General features: G+C 46.0%; 1 long non-coding RNA gene across 1 annotated transcript; it reads left to right on the top strand.

Moving 5' to 3' along the window:
• The first annotated feature begins 4,932 nt into the window (after window positions 1–4,932).
• LOC142557117 (uncharacterized) lies at window positions 4,933–10,534 on the top strand. The gene is made up of 3 exons (XR_012822715.1): window positions 4,933–5,600; window positions 8,813–8,899; window positions 10,119–10,534. It is a non-coding gene; the product is annotated as an uncharacterized LOC142557117 (long non-coding RNA).
• The last annotated feature ends 976 nt before the right edge of the window (window positions 10,535–11,510 follow it).

Below are 11,510 nucleotides of genomic sequence, written 5' to 3'. Positions count from 1 at the left end.
TCCAGAGAAGGATCACGGTTCTCAAGAAAGCACGGGTCACACAACGCAGATACACCGAGGCCAAAGCCGCACTGCCGCACCGCCACTACTCACGGCTTTCCGCCAAGTAACAAAGACCCTACAACCAACACACAAGCAACACACGCACAATCACATGAGCAATAATGAACAACGCGCGGTCCAGAGAACGATCACGCCGAGGACGAACACGCCACTACGGCGTCGCTCGGCGCCAGCATCGCGCCTTTTTAAAAATCCCTAAACGATGCTGTCCCTAGGCACCTAGGATCAGGTCACATGAGGGATTTTTGTACGACGAATAGACGCACGCGGTTGGTCGTGGCTCGCGGACGCTCCTGTGGACGAGGCTTCAGCGACTTCGTTCGTAGCTAAGTACTCTTGTATCTTTATTAGCTAGTGTTTTGAAGTGTTTTCTTTTGCATGTAGTAGGGGCGCAAATTTTGAATTTTTGGTAGGAGTAGGAAACGTACCGGCTTTGTCTAGGTCTGGCGGCTCCCCCGTTAGGCCTAGGGGGTAGTTCTTTCAGCTAGCTCTTCGGATTCTTACATGGAGTAGGGAGTGATAATTCTTTGTTTTTGTTTGGGGTAGCGGTCGAGGTCGGGTTTGCGTGAGTGATTTGGCGAACTTGCTCGTTGGGCCTAGGGACGTAGGCCTAGCGATGAAATCGAAAAACGTGAAGGCCGCGGGGGACGGGGAGCAAGTGCAGTGCGACGAGTGCCTGCGCTGGTGCTTCCTCGACGAGACTAAATTCCAGAATTTAGCAGACGCGGTGGGGTCTAGCTTCACGTGCAGGTCGTGCGAGGGCGTCAGGGAAGCCGTCCAAAAACTGGAAGAGAATTGGGCGGCTAAGTTTGAAGAGCTTAAGGCAAACCTGAGGGAGGAGCAGGAGAAGCGGGTAGCACTGCAGGCGAAGGTTGAAAATTTCGTCAAGGTGGAGGCGGCCCAGGCCGCGCAGTTGGTGAGGACTGTGGCCGAGCTTGGGGAGGCGAAAGAAAGGAGCGCCGAACTGCAAAGGCGGCTCGACGCTCTTGAGACTCGGGCAGCGGATAATGTCGGGTCAGGACACCAAAGCGAGGGCGAAGTGGGAGGCAGGGAGCCAAAGCAAGCGGTCGCCAGCTCGCCGCCGGTGAATCGGCGTAGCTATAGCGAAGCAGCGCAACACGCCCCGAGTGAGGCGACGCTGCAGCCACAGGAAGCCGGGAAGCAGGGAGAGGTAGGAGAGAGTGAAAGGGTGATTATCGCTGGCGACTCAAACATGGCTGGGTGCTCAAAAGCAATTGTGGAGAGGGTGAAAGGCGACAAAAGAGTGGCGGTAGGGACATTTCCAGGGCAGACACTGGGTTCTGTCATGGAGCGAGCAAAAGAAAAGCTCATGGAAAATGCCCACGTGCGCAACCTTGTCGTAGTAGCAGGCGGGCTAAATGACGTCCTGAACAGGAAAGGGCCAGGACTAGCCCAGCACTTGGCAAAGGGGGTGGACGACTTGCGCGAGCTATCCCCTCAGGTGCAGATCGTGGTGTGCACGGTGCCGGAGGTGCCTGTGCGTGACAGTCACGTACAAAGAGCCGTAATGGCTGCCAATGAGGCAATATGGAAAATGAGCCGAGAGAAAGGCTTCGAGGTTGTCGAAGTAAACAGGGAAGTGAGAAGTTGTGGTGGTTTTAAACGAGATGGGATCCACTTCAATTACAGGCTAGCACGAGAAGTGGGCTGGCGACTTGGGGGTCGCGCTGTTGCTTTTTTAGGGGGCCCGCGGGCGCTCAGGAGGTCAGAGTAGGTAGTAATAAAGAAGGTCCCCTAGGGGAACATCAGAAGAGCATCGCCGTCGATAACAGAAAAAGGAGGAAAGCAAGAACAAGAGCTCGCCATGGAATAGGCTACATAAACATGCAGGGCGGCAGAAGAAAGGAAAAGTGGGCAGAGATTAAGGAGCAGTTACATAGAGAACAAATAGGGGTGTATGCGGTTACAGAAACGCACCTTAGAGACTCAGAAGAGCCGCCAGTTATTGAGAATTATGTATGGGAAGGGTGCAACAGAACTAAGTCGGAAAGAAAGGGAGGGGGAGTCGGAATGCTCATCCATCAGGGAGCCAAATGGAAAAGAGTAAATTCACAATGTCAAGAGCATCTTTGGTTATCAGGTACAATGAGTGGGAAAGAAACTTGGCTTGGAGTTACGTATTTGTGGACCGGAATAAATTGCACAGAGAAGAATAAAGAGTTAGTGGAATGCATAAGCGCTGATATTAGGGGTTTCGGGAATGGTGCTGAGATAGTCCTATTAGGTGACATGAATGCCCACATACAGGATTTAGATGGCTATACCGACAATAACGGGAAGTCAATGCTAGACCTTTGCGAGCAACATAACCTCATGATCGTGAATACAGGGCCTAAGTGTGAAGGACAGATCACGTGGGAAGTGGGCAACCGGCAATCGACCATTGATTACTGTCTGATGACAGAAGGAATTCATGATAAGTTGAGAGAAATGGTCATCGATGAGGAAGGGTTTAGCAGCATAGGGAGTGACCATAAACGCATCATTTTGAAAATGGGATATGTAGTTGGGAAAGAGAGCAACGAAAGCAAAATGGCCAGTCCAAATTTGAACGCTGAACAAATAGCAAATATAGTCACTAGAGTGGAGGAAGAAATTGGCAAGTCGCCAAGTAAGGGGTGGGAATATGGTGAGCTTCTAAGTGTAGTAACGACAGAAATACGGAAAGAGAAACAACATGTTCATTGGAAAGGAAAAAAGAAACCGAAAAGCTGGTGGAACAAGGAGATACGAGAAGCGATCGCCGAACGACAGAAAGCATCTCGAGACCACAGGCCGGCAAAGAAGGCGCAGTTGCCACAGGATGAAGTAACCAGTAAATGGGAAATATACCGGGAGAAAAAGTCTATGGTACAAATACTGGTGCAAGCAAAATTAAAAGGTGAAAGTGAAAGTTGGTTGTCAGAAATACGTGAGAAAAAGAAGGCCGCACCTAGAATATTTTGGAATCACATAAAATTATTAGGCAGGAAGTCAACAACAATACAACAACATATCCTAGACGAAGATGAAAACAGACTGGAAGGAGAAGCAGCAATAAATTACATCCAAAAAGTAATAGCCGAATCTTTCCAAGGCAAGGACGAGGTTGTATTTGAAGAAAAAAAAGAGCATGAAAGAGACCCAAGGGGGAAAGGAGCTAGTGCTTACAAATTTAAACTGGAAGAAAGCGGAAGAGAAAATTCCTAAGCGCACAGCCACAGGGCTAGACGAGGTTCCCGTTAGGCTGATAAATGAACTGGGACCAAAAAGTAAGGAAGCTCTCGTGAAACCAGTTGAAAAAACTTTAAAAGATAGACGAATACCAGACAGTTGGCGACAAAGTAGAATGAATTTAATTTATAAAGGTAAGGGGGAGAAAGACAGAATTCACTCGTATAGACCGTTGACCATTACATCGGTAATATACAGGCTAGCAATGCAGGCAATCAAATTAAAGCTTCAAGCATGGGCAGAAAATAATGGCATTTTGGGAGAGCTTCAGAATGGCTTTAGAATAGGTAGGCGTTTGGATGATAACCTGTTTGTTCTTACTCAGTGTATTGAAATATTAAAAGCAGAAAGCAGACCGTTGTATGTGGCCTTTTTGGACATTACAGGAGCATACGACAACGTAGACCGCAGCATTTTGTGGGATATTCTGGAAGGGGAAGGCTTAGGTAACAATTGTATACAGCTTTTGAGAGAGATTTACCTAGAAAATACTGTTTGCGTTGAATGGGAAGGGATGAGGAGCGCGGAGAAAGTTCATATCAACAAGGGACTGAGGCAGGGGTGCCCTTTATCCCCGCTGCTGTTTATGATGTACATGGTGAGGATGGAGAGGGCGCTAGAAGGAAGTAATATCGGGTTTAATCTCTCATACAAACAGGCAGGTACAGTAATAGAGCAGCAACTCCCAGGTTTATTTTATGCGGACGACATTGTGTTGCTCGCACACAAGCAAAGTGATTTGCAACGTCTGGCTAATATCTGTGGACAGGAAGGCAACAATTTAGGTTTGAAATTTAGTGTTAGAAAATCAGCTGTTATTGTATTCAATGAAAACAGTGAACAGACAGTGGAGATACAGGGCCAAGAAATACCTCGGGTAACAGAATATAAATACCTTGGTATATGGATAAACGAAGGCAACAGATATATGGAAACACAGGAAAAAACCATAACAGTCAAGGGGAAGAGAAATGCAGCCATAATGAAGCACAGAGCGCTATGGGGATACAATAGGTACGAGGTCCTCCGAGGTATGTGGAAAGGGGTAATGGTTCCAGGACTTACTTTTGGAAATGTGGTTGTTTGCTTTAAATCAGGGGTACAATCAGGACTCAATGGAAACCAAAGGTCAGTGGGTCGCCTCGCATTGGGCGCTCACGGGAAGACTACAAATGAAGCTGTGCAAGGGGATATGGGCTGGACTAGTCTTGAAGTGAGGGAAGCTCGCAGTAAAATTGAGTATGAAGAACGGCTGAGGAATATGGAGGAAAGTAAATGGGCTGGGAGAGTGTTCAGGTATCTGTACAGGCAAAACATTGATTCACAGTGGAGGAAAAGAACTAGGAAGCTTACGAGCAAGTATGCGGCCTGTGGGGTGGGCAATACAGCAACAAAGAAGGTCAAGCGGAAAGTCAGAGAGGCTGAATTAATCTCATGGGTGGCGGCAATGGAAAAGAAACCTGCCATGAGTAACTACTTAAGGGGAAAAAACGAAATTAGGAAAGAAACCATTTATGATAACTCAAAGGGAAGCTCATTACTTTTCGAAGCGAGATCGGGATGCCTTAGAACACGCACCTATAAAGCGAGATATAAGAAGGAAGAAGAAGCATGTGCTTGCTGCGGTAAAGCTAGGGAAACGACGGAGCATATTTTATTAGAATGTGAAGACGTCTATCCAGCGGTCGATTTAGGCACCGCTGGCCTCCTTGAAGCCCTTGGGTTCAGCGGGAGCAGTGGTAAAGCAAACAGGTCCGCAATAGACATCAGTAAGAGGCGATTGGAGGATTGGTGGAAGAAAAGTAGGGAAACGACAAAAGACGGAGACGTACAAAAGCACAGTTCGCAATAGGGTATCAGAAAATTTGGACGTGGTAGTTCATAGTGTTTTTTTTTTTTTTTTTTCATTGGTTAATCTAGGTAGGATATTAGGCAGCATAGTAGCAAGAGCTTGGTGGCGCAAGCCACCGCCCCGTTCCAAAGGGGACGCTCATAACGTCCATCCATCCAGCCAAGAGGCATTGCATTGGCGTACGATGCGCATGTTGGATGCGACGCCGCTGCAGGGCGCCAGTTTTATTTTCAATCTTGTCACAAAAAGAGGGTTTGAGATATTCAGCGGGCGACAACACGTATTTCACTTTCCGGATACTTGTGCGCGTAGCTGAAAGAGTTCGCAAAGTGGTTAGTTGAGGTGCGGCCGACAACTCCGGTCGCAACGTCTGCGGAATCATTGCAAAAAGTACGGACAACTACGTATTGTGCATCGTTGCTGAGTGTCGGACATTGTGTGAATATTGAAGGTAACGTATGATCGTTTCATTTTTCATTTTAGTGATTGCAATAATCAGAGGCATGCTTCGCATTTCTCATGAAAAGTAGGGTGCTGGTTAGATTTTGGGGCACCTTATTTTCTAATTTTGTAATAGTCCACGGCAAATGCGGTATATCCTTGAATCTGAGGAAACTGTGTGTAAACCCGCACTAACCTACGTAGTGAGGACGTGAGGACAAATATATTAAGTGAAGCTGGGATCGACGCAACGATAGAAAAGAAGTGTTGCATTAACGAATAGGAAGTGGAGTTGTGTGGAATAGATGGGAATTAGGAAGTTGTCCCCGACAGCCATAACTGCTCCAAACGCCGGCGGCATCTGCCGAGGTTGTGCATATGCTTCGTATGAAGCCATAATTTTCCTCATGACATTCAACTTTGCACCATCTGTGGACAGCCTTCGGAGGTTGGTGCATCGGGACGATGCCTTTCTCCTAAAGGAGGGGCAAATGCCACATCCTATATAATCGCTGCGGGTATGTGCCAGGCGATGAAAACGACGCTGAAGTACCGTGCGTGTAGAAAAACAGAGACAACGACGTCGCGTTGACTGCTCTGATAAAGTTCTTTCATACGTCCTTTACTTTCCCGTCTCCTACTAGGCTGTGACAATATATATTCCCGGCTGCAGTGGCCACACTTCAATGAAGGTTAAATGCAAAACCGTCTGTACACAGTGTATCGGGTGTGCGTTAAAGAAGCCCAGGTGGTCAAAATTAATTTGGAGTCCCTCACTATGGCGTGCCTCATAATCGAATCGTGGTTTTGGCACGTAAAGCCCCAGATTTTAATTTTTATAAAGCTTTTTCACCAACCCACCTTTGTGCTACACACCTCACATGGCATGCCTTTGTCATCCCTCTCCCATCTCCCTTCCACCCCGGGATCGAATCCCGGCCACGGCGGCCGCATTTCGATGGGGGCGAAATGCGAAAAACACCCGTGTACTTAGATTTAGGTGCACGTTAAAGAACCCCAGGTGGTCAAAATTTCCGGAGTCCCCCACTACGGCGTGCCTCATAATCAGGAAGTGGTTTTGGCACGTAAAACCCCATATATTATTATTATTATTATCCCTTCCACCCCTCCAACGTCAGCCAGAGGATGGAATGGAGTCGGGAGAGGGACACTCAATGCTGACGAAGCGATAAAGGCAAGCTCTGTGAGGTGCACGGCGCAAAGGTTGATGGGGTTACCTGGCCCGTGCTTTTTATCCCTAGAGGATTTTTCATTAGTTTTCCTTTTGGTGCCTGCACCCAGTTGCCAGATTTCATTGTTATCAGCAATAACATGGCTTAGGGGCATTGTAGTAAGCAGTTTATTTTCCTATGGAACAGATACAAAGATACAAAAGGCTGCTCGTTGTTGTATCCAATATCTTCGTTAAACTGATTTCACTATAAGCATCCTTGACAGCACATTACTCGTGGCTCAAGCAGCACCAGACTGGAGTATGGTAGAATAAGTGTGGCTACATGGATGTGTAGTGAGTCACATACACACTGCTGAATCTTATCTACTCAATAATTGAGCACTGTTAAACTATCTCTATCTGGGAAAAAAAAAGGCATTTACTGCTTATGCATAAAGCTACTTGGCATAATTGTTTTTATAGATCGAAAGTCCGTCTCCTGTATCCGAAGTGTGTAGTCGTGCTATATTGATGTAAACTGCAAGTTCTACTCGGGACAAAGAGATTGAAGAGTCACACGGTGGTGCTTAACAGGCGAAGAAAGACAGAGGAGACTATAAACAGTAGCATGTGCACACTAGTCTATGTGCGGGTGTAAAATTAAAAACTTGTACTGTTTTTGCCAAGGTAATACCAAGCAGCCTCAGAAACTGTGGAAGCAGCAACAAGCTACGTGTAAAGCCAAAACTTTGTTGGTTCCGGTTCAGTACATATCTCTAGTTCAACTCTGGGACAGAAAAATTAATGTTCAAGTCAGTCGGAATTAGTTTATATCTGTTTGTGTGATCAAAGAACAATTACTGGAAAACAGCATAAGTTTTCTTCATTTGCAGTGCTTACTTACTTACATACATACATACATACATACATACACACATACATACATACATACATACATACATACATATATACATACATACATACATACATACATATGTACATACGTACGTACTGTAAGTGATGTTTGCAATGGAATACTAACTAGCCTATACCCAAACTTCAATAAGCTTTTTAGCATGGAAACTGTAGGGTCATATTCAGCTGCGTAGTAAGACTTAAAATGAAAACAAAAATCATGCATGGGTTTCTTTATGTGCTACAAGTCGTAGTTAAAACAAAAGCATATTGTGGGAGCACTCTTTTAAGTAATACCCTTTCTAATATGTTGAGGAAAAAATGTGCAACCATTGGAGAGATAAAATGTGTTTCAGTGTGGGCAATGCTCACTTCGTGCAAACTTCTGTGGGAGCCACTCCCGCAGCAGTTTGAGATTTCTTGTACAGTTCTCGCTGTTCCATTCTTGCTTCCCAGTACTGTAACATGCTAGTGCCTCCTCCAATTTGTGGATAAATTTGAATTATTTTATTGAGATATTTCTTGCCAAAAGGGGTCACGGCACTGGTTCCTTGAGGAAACGTGCTAGTCTCAATTTTTCCTTTAATAGAACACCCAAGTCGTCGTCCATATTTACTGCAGCTGGCAAATCTGTAGATGCGATATTGATGGGACTGTCGCCTTTGCGTTATTCATTCAGCATCAGGCCTTTGCCAGATGTGTCCTAGTCTTGTATTTTTTACTAATAACGAGTAGTCAGTACTGTGGATCCACGTAAATTGCTGCGTTTCCTTTCCTGAGTGTAGTCAGAGGTATTTTTGAAGTCTTCATCAAACACTACAACCATGTGCCATAAGTTTTGCTGATTGTAAGCAGTTCCTATTGTAGCACTCAGGTAGCCTTCTCTGACCATCCTCAGTAGCATTTGGGTTTGATTCGTTTTGATATGGGGGGGGGGGGGGGGGGGGCAAAATGCATATACTTTCGTGTTCATTGATTTAGGTACGCATTAAAGGGGCACTAAAGGCAAATACTAAGTCAACGTGAATTCTATAAGTACCATTGCAGAAATCTTGTAATGCCTGTTTCAGGCCAAGAAAAGACTTAGTTTACGAGGAAATTTCATATGAAAGGTCTGAATACCTTTATCGCAGTTCGTCTCTCGTCACCCAACCGGGTAGTTGTCATGTTGCATACGCCATCGTTGCCCTTTGCCACATATGGTTTGGTGACTACCGTCGGTGAGTAAAGCGGCGCCCAACAGGCCGTGGTATGTTTTTTGCACTAAATGCAAACACGCGGCCATGGAGAAACCGAGCTAAGAGAGAGCAGTGGATTCACTGCTGCAGCTGCTTTTGGTCTTGTGGCGTGGACCATTCTGGCATTGCATGGCATCACATGGAAGTTGAATTTTCTGCTACTTGCAGTTTGTTGAAGTTTCGTGAGCCAACAAAACCAGAGCAGCACTGCACGATAATGAAGCTACTCAAACGTGAAAGCGTGGATGGCGCAGAGTTGAACGAAAATGAAACCTTTCGGCCACCTGCATTGTTGTCAAGGGTAATCACAGTGAGGTGTTTTTTCTAAAAATGAAATATAACTGGACAAGTAGTATTTTCTTTCATTTTATATTGCAATACAATTATGTTTTTAGGATGAGTGGTTGAGTACTATCGACAGAGTTTAAATGAAAAGGGCCTTTGTCGTTGGGCATGTATTTGAATGTCCCATGGAAGTCTTTAATCGTGTCCTGCATTTACCTTAATTTATGGATTACCATTGCTGTGTTTGTGATAAAATTGATTCCTTAGAGATTCTTGAGCACTATCACATGAGCCCGACTTCACATTTTCCTTTAGTGTCCCTTTAAAGAAAGAACTTCACGTGGCCAAAATAATCTGGTGTCCCCAATGATACCGTGCCTCATAATCAGGTCATGGTTTTGGAGCATAAAAACTCAGAATTATAAATTCTTTTTCTGCAGGCCTTTTTCAAGTATCCCACTTGGTCCCCCCAAGAATAGTAGCCTTCCATTAATTCAGCTCCAGTTTAATTTCATTGTGAAGAGGAAACACCAGAAAGCAGAGAGGAAAATGTAGAAGGGAAGGAAAAACCAGGCGTTTATTGGGACAGCCTCTTTCTCCTTTCTTCATTACAATTTAGTTAATTATTTTATTGATTACATAGTATAACAAGATATCATACATTTTGACTTAAAGGGACCCTAAACGGTTCGGACAAATTTTGTAGATGCGTAGGGCACAGCTGAAGTTAATCATTCGCACAGCAATTTGTGTGAAACGTCTCATATTAAGAGAGCTACGGACGATGAAAGGTTACCCTCCTCCATAGCCCTGCATCTTTTCCTGAACTAATTCACCATGTGATTGGGGCTAAGCTCCGCCTTCAGTGGCCCTGCGTCATGATGTCACATCGTGTTTTCGACTTTCGGTTCTCTAGGAGCGCGTGCATGAAGCCTCTCCAAACTCGCCGCCAGCTGATAGGCAGTCGACCTCAAGCGAGAGCTATCGAAGCAGCGTGCATTGCGAGCACTCTGTCGCAGCGTCGAACGGGTCTGGTATTCCGGTAACCACAGGTGAGCTGGGTGTTTCGATGGAATGGTGGAGGCAAAAACTCAAACTGATGAAGGAACTTTAGCATAGACATACGTGAGCTGCCTAATCGGTCTCCGCGGTCCAGCCACCCATCGGTGCAGAGCTTAACCAGCCAAAAAAAAGAGTTAATATTGCTCTAACCATGTGCAAAACATTTTAAACATTTAGAAAAACAATGTGTTAATGATCACACTCGTGCGAAAAATTTACTCCAGCAGTAAAGAATACCTTTCGTCACTGCTACTGTGTGTGGTTGAGCTCTGTGCTACCAGGTGGCTGCACCGTGCAGACCATTCACATTTGTGCTTCTGCTCGTCCCGTGAAACGACACGGTCAAATGGCCAGGCCCTGTCCCCTTGCATTTGCATTTACCCTAATACCATACTCCCTAAACGCTATTGCATGAGTAATCGTCCGGCGTAAAGTGACGGCCGCAAATCCTGGCGCCGATTGGATAGCTGCAGCTAGTTTGCTGCCTTGCAGAGGGACATGATGTCATAGCTTGACATATTTCAAGGCGCTACGTTTGCAGTCCACTGCGCAACAAAGTTGAATCATAGTAGTAAGTTTTTTCTCTCTCTCTTCGTCTGCCGAGTTCTTCTTTCTTGTTGTTTTCGTTTGTTCTCAGCTCTTCCTAAGTCACTACACTGTTCTCTGCTTCGCTGTTCCGTGACTAAAGATGCTGGATATTAATAATTTGAACAGAATTTATTTATGGACAGACATTAGCGGTTATACTGAGTATATAGTAAACAATGAAAGAAGGTTCACGTTAACGAATGCAGCTGAGCAAAAACCTCGGAGCAGTCCGTCGCTCCGATCGGGCACTTGACAAGATCGGTCCATTGTCACTCAAGACTCAGACCACACTGCCCACTCAGCCGCGTACATTCCCACCCCCAACCGCGGGACCCTTTGTCCGGGCTGCGTAAATTGCACCGGTGGTGGCCGCCGCTTGAACCCCCCAAGCCGCCCGCGCTGCCTCGGCCCAACCCAAACATTCCCAAAAGACTCCCTTCTCCAGGGGCCACTGCAGCGGCTTGCTGCGCGATTTATGGGGCTCGCCACAACCAGTACGTGAGAACACCTGCTGTTCCATTTTTTGCCGAACAGTGTCCGGTCACCACCTTTCCAAAGCAGGCGCTCTCTGGAAGCGGCCCGGGTGCGAGCCAAGAGCACAACATTGCAATGCAACAGATAAAGAAACACAGAGTGGACCCCAGAGAAGTCGAGCAAG

This window comes from Dermacentor variabilis, chromosome 9 (assembly GCF_050947875.1).
Source record: "Dermacentor variabilis isolate Ectoservices chromosome 9, ASM5094787v1, whole genome shotgun sequence".
NCBI classification, from domain to species: Eukaryota; Metazoa; Arthropoda; class Arachnida; order Ixodida; family Ixodidae; genus Dermacentor; species Dermacentor variabilis.
Note: the sequence above shows the minus strand (reverse complement) of the source record. Positions and strands in the feature narration are given on the sequence as shown.